This window comes from Schistocerca serialis, unplaced genomic scaffold, assembly GCF_023864345.2.
Source record: "Schistocerca serialis cubense isolate TAMUIC-IGC-003099 unplaced genomic scaffold, iqSchSeri2.2 HiC_scaffold_1068, whole genome shotgun sequence".
Lineage (NCBI taxonomy): Eukaryota > Metazoa > Arthropoda > Insecta > Orthoptera > Acrididae > Schistocerca > Schistocerca serialis.
In genome coordinates, this window is record NW_026047259.1 from 2,501 (window position 1) to 7,500 (window position 5,000).

Sequence of the window (5,000 nt, forward strand, 5' to 3'; positions counted from 1 at the left end):
ACTTGGCAAATGCTTTCGCTTCTGTTCGTCTTGCGACGATCCAAGAATTTCACCTCTAACGTCGCAATACGAATGCCCCCGCCTGTCCCTATTAATCATTACCTCGGGTTCCGAAAACCAACAAAATAGAACCGAGGTCCTATTCCATTATTCCATGCACACAGTATTCAGGCGGCTTGCCTGCTTTAAGCACTCTAATTTGTTCAAAGTAAACGTGCCGGCCCACCGAGACACTCAATAAAGAGCACCCTGGTAGGATTTCAACGGGGTCCGCCTCGGGACGCACGAGCACGCACGAGGCGGTCGCACGCCTTCGGCTCGCCCCACCGGCAGGACGTCCCACGATACATGCCAGTTAAACACCGACGGGCGGTGAACCAACAGCGTGGGACACAAATCCAACTACGAGCTTTTTAACCGCAACAACTTTAATATACGCTATTGGAGCTGGAATTACCGCGGCTGCTGGCACCAGACTTGCCCTCCAATAGATACTCGTTAAAGGATTTAAAGTGTACTCATTCCGATTACGGGGCCTCGGATGAGTCCCGTATCGTTATTTTTCGTCACTACCTCCCCGTGCCGGGAGTGGGTAATTTGCGCGCCTGCTGCCTTCCTTGGATGTGGTAGCCGTTTCTCAGGCTCCCTCTCCGGAATCGAACCCTGATTCCCCGTTACCCGTTACAACCATGGTAGGCGCAGAACCTACCATCGACAGTTGATAAGGCAGACATTTGAAAGATGCGTCGCCGGTACGAGGACCGTGCGATCAGCCCTAAGTTATTCAGAGTCACCAAGGCAAACGGACCGGACGAGCCGACCGATTGGTTTTGATCTAATAAAAGCGTCCCTTCCATCTCTGGTCGGGACTCTGTTTGCATGTATTAGCTCTAGAATTACCACAGTTATCCAAGTAACGTGGGTACGATCTAAGGAACCATAACTGATTTAATGAGCCATTCGCGGTTTCACCTTAATGCGGCTTGTACTGAGACATGCATGGCTTAATCTTTGAGACAAGCATATGACTACTGGCAGGATCAACCAGGGAGCTGCGTCAACTAGAGCTGAGCAGCCGGCCGCCCGGGAGTGTGTCCCGGGGGCCCGCGCGAACACGCAAGCGTCCGCTCAATTATTCTGCAAACAGGAGGAGGCTGAGCTCCCCTGCACAACACACCTCGAAACCCTCTCAGGTCCCGGCGGCGCGCAGCGCCGTCCTAAGTACTTGGTCGGGTTCGAGAGAGGCGCAATCGCCCGGAGTTAGGCGAGTAGACGCTTTAGGTGCGACCACCCGTGCTCCCAACTGAGCTTGCCGCTGCCGACAGAGGCCCGGGAGCGTGCTGTCGTGGCATTGCCGGCGGGAGACAACACGCGCCACCTACGGTGACCGGCAGCTCCAACGCCAGCGCCACAGAAGGACAAAAGCCCTACTTGGGTGCCGAAGCGAACTCTCCCAGCACAGCGCACGCGCCAACACGTCCGCACAGCTGCGATACAAACCACCTGCGAGAACCGCTGGGGCGACCGAGCAGCAGACGGCGTCGCGGCGCCGAGCGCCGGGCGGCGGCGCATCCTCAGCGCACAAAGTCCTCAATCGGACCAGCACACTGCAGATGGCCACCGCGCTTCGCACCGGGCCCGCGAGGACCTACTTTGGCCGCAAGGCGCCGCGAGCAGGGGGCGCCGGCGCGCAGCTGCGCCGCCTGCCGCGTCCGTCGGCCGGCGCGCCTGCCACCGGCCGCCCCCCACCAGCCGGCTGTAGCGCGTGCGCCCACGCACCGCGCTGCCAGCACGCCGGGCGGCCCCCCCCTCACCGGCCGGGGACGGTCCCACCCAGCCACCGCCGCGTATCGCCTCACACCCAGATCCCCTTTCACGTTCGTGGGCATGGTGGGTCCCCTTTCACGTTCGTGGGCATGGTGGGTATCCCTGAAACAACCGGTTAATAGCTCGACCGATCGTCGCCAACACTGATTCACCTCTAGCGAGAACAACCGCACCACAACGGGTTACCGGTTGTTCATTTGCGTAACGTCACCAGCAAACGTACACGTCCATCGCCATTTGCAACGAGTATTGCATGCCTGTGTCAGGTGTCACAACACACTACGTCTGCCCACATAGACGCAACAACATGTGCACGCCTAGAGAACACGTGGAAGGTAGACCCCGTACGTATGCGGTGTCCATTGCGCGAACGACTGTCAGCCCGCCTCTGCAGCATGTCGCAGATGTGGAACGCGGTGCAACATGCTATCACGGTGTGTGAGAAGAGACGACTACGTCCGAATACACGCTCCACTACATCAACAGACTGCTCATGCTGATCGCCATCCAGGGCGTCCGTTCCTCCCACACGTCTGTATGGCGTACCACACTGCAATCCAGCTCTTATAGGGAGACGACACGTAGCTGCGTGCACAATATTTGGACTGTATGGTCCGCCGTTGCTAGGCGCTGTCGTCATACGGTCACATGGGCCACGATGTATCATTCAGTACATACGGAGCAATGTGCAGTACAGTTTGTGGGTTTTGCGTACATCGGCGGACAGGTGACAGGCCGTACCACAACGTAGGCTGAGTACGTCGGCATGCGAAGGGCATTGAACATGCAAACTTCTCACCGACCAGCTTGCGAAGGCAGGGGGGAAGGGGGGGGGGCATGTACGTCCTGCTGCTATCCACACTACAGTGTATAGCAGGAGCATGTGGAAAGTCAGCAACACCTGCAAGGTGTTTAACATGACGCGATACACAGGGGACCGGGCAGTGCGAGTAGCGAACTATATTGCGAGGGTTGCGGTTAGGCAACACTACACTACTTTAACGGGTTGCATAACAATTACAGAGCAGGTTCAGCGACAACGTGCGTCAGGTTAAGGCGCAATATAGTTTAGGTTACGGCGCACTTTAGGTTAGGTTAAGGCACATTATAGGTTAGGTTAAGGCACAACATGGGTTACGTTAAGGCACAACATGGGTTACGTTAAGGCACAACATGGGTTACGTTAAGGCACAACATGGGTTAGGTTAAGGCACAACATGGGTTAGGTTAAGGCACAACATGGGTTAGGTTAAGGCACAACATGGGTTAGGTTAAGGCACAACATGGGTTAGGTTAAGGCACAACATGGGTTAGGTTAAGGCACAACATGGGTTAGGTTAAGGCACAACATGGGTTAGGTTAAGGCACAACATGGGTTAGGTTAAGGCACAACATGGGTTAGGTTAAGGCACAACATGGGTTAGGTTAAGGCACAACATGGGTTAGGTTAAGGCACAACATGGGTTAGGTTAAGGCACAACATGGGTTAGGTTAAGGCACAACATGGGTTAGGTTAAGGCACAACATGGGTTAGGTTAAGGCACAACATGGGTTAGGTTAAGGCACAACATGGGTTAGGTAAAGGCACAACATGGGTTAGGTTAAGGCACAACATGGGTTAGGTTAAGGCACAACATGGGTTAGGTTAAGGCACAACATGGGTTAGGTTAAGGCACAACATGGGTTAGGTTAAGGCACAACATGGGTTAGGTTAAGGCACAACATGGGTTAGGTTAAGGCACAACATGGGTTAGGTTAAGGCACAACATGGGTTAGGTTAAGGCACAACATGGGTTAGGTTAAGGCACAACATGGGTTAGGTTAAGGCACAACATGGGTTAGGTTAAGGCACAACATGGGTTAGGTTAAGGCACAACATGGGTTAGGTTAAGGCACAACATGGGTTAGGTTAAGGCACAACATGGGTTAGGTTAAGGCACACCATGGGTTAGGTTAAGGCACACCATGGGTTAGGTTAAGGCACACCATGGGTTAGGTTAAGGCACAACATGGGTTAGGTTAAGGCACAACATGGGTTAGGTTAAGGCACAACATGGGTTAGGTTAAGGCACAACATGGGTTAGGTTAAGGCACAACATGGGTTAGGTTAAGGCACAACGTAGGTTAGGTTAAGGCACAACGTGGGTTAGGTTAAGGCACAACGTGGGTTAGGTTAAGGCACAACGTGGGTTAGGTTAAGGCACAACGTGGGTTAGGTTAAGGCACAACATGGGTTAGGTTAAGGCACAACATGGGTTAGGTTAAGGCACACCATGGGTTAGGTTAAGGCACAACATGGGTTAGGTTAAGGCACAACATGGGTTAGGTTAAGGCACAACATGGGTTAGGTTAAGGCACAACATGGGTTAGGTTAAGGCACAACATGGGTTAGGTTAAGGCACAACATGGGTTAGGTTAAGGCACAACATGGGTTAGGTTAAGGCACAACGTAGGTTAGGTTAAGGCACAACGTGGGTTAGGTTAAGGCACAACATGGGTTAGGTTAAGGCACAACATGGGTTAGGTTAAGGCACAACATGGGTTAGGTTAAGGCACAACATGGGTTAGGTTAAGGCACAACATGGGTTAGGTTAAGGCACAACATGGGTTACGTTACGGCACAACATGGGTTACGTTACGGCACAACATGGGTTACGTTACGGCACAACATGGGTTACGTTACGGCACAACATGGGTTACGTTACGGCACAACATGGGTTACGTTACGGCACAACATGGGTTACGTTACGGCACAACATGGGTTACGTTACGGCACAAATTAGGTTAGGTTACGGCACAAATTAGGTTAGGTTAAGGCACAAATTAGGTTAGGTTAAGGCACAAATTAGGTTAGGTTAAGGCACAAATTAGGTTAGGTTAAGGCACAAATTAGGTTAGGTTAAGGCACAAATTAGGTTAGGTTAAGGCACAAATTAGGTTAGGTTAAGGCACAAATTAGGTTAGGTTAAGGCACGATATAGGTTAGGTTAAGGCACGATATAGGTTAGGTTAAGGCACGATATAGGTTAGGTTAAGGCACGATATAGGTTAGGTTAAGGCACGATATAGGTTAGGTTAAGGCACGATATAGGTTAGGTTAAGGCACGATATAGGTTAGGTTAAGGCACGATATAGGTTAGGTTAAGGTACGATATAGGTTAGGTTAAGGTACG

General features: G+C 52.2%; 1 non-coding gene across 1 annotated transcript in view; it reads right to left on the reverse strand.

Annotated features, from left to right (window-relative positions):
* The window catches only part of LOC126430922 (small subunit ribosomal RNA), a 1,909-nt gene extending 858 nt beyond the window's left edge, over positions 1-1,051 (reverse strand). The window contains exon 1 of the ribosomal RNA XR_007577421.1: positions 1-1,051. This exon is cut by the window's left edge and continues 858 nt beyond it. This is a non-coding gene — a ribosomal RNA (small subunit ribosomal RNA).
* Positions 1,052-5,000: the final 3,949 nt, after the last annotated feature.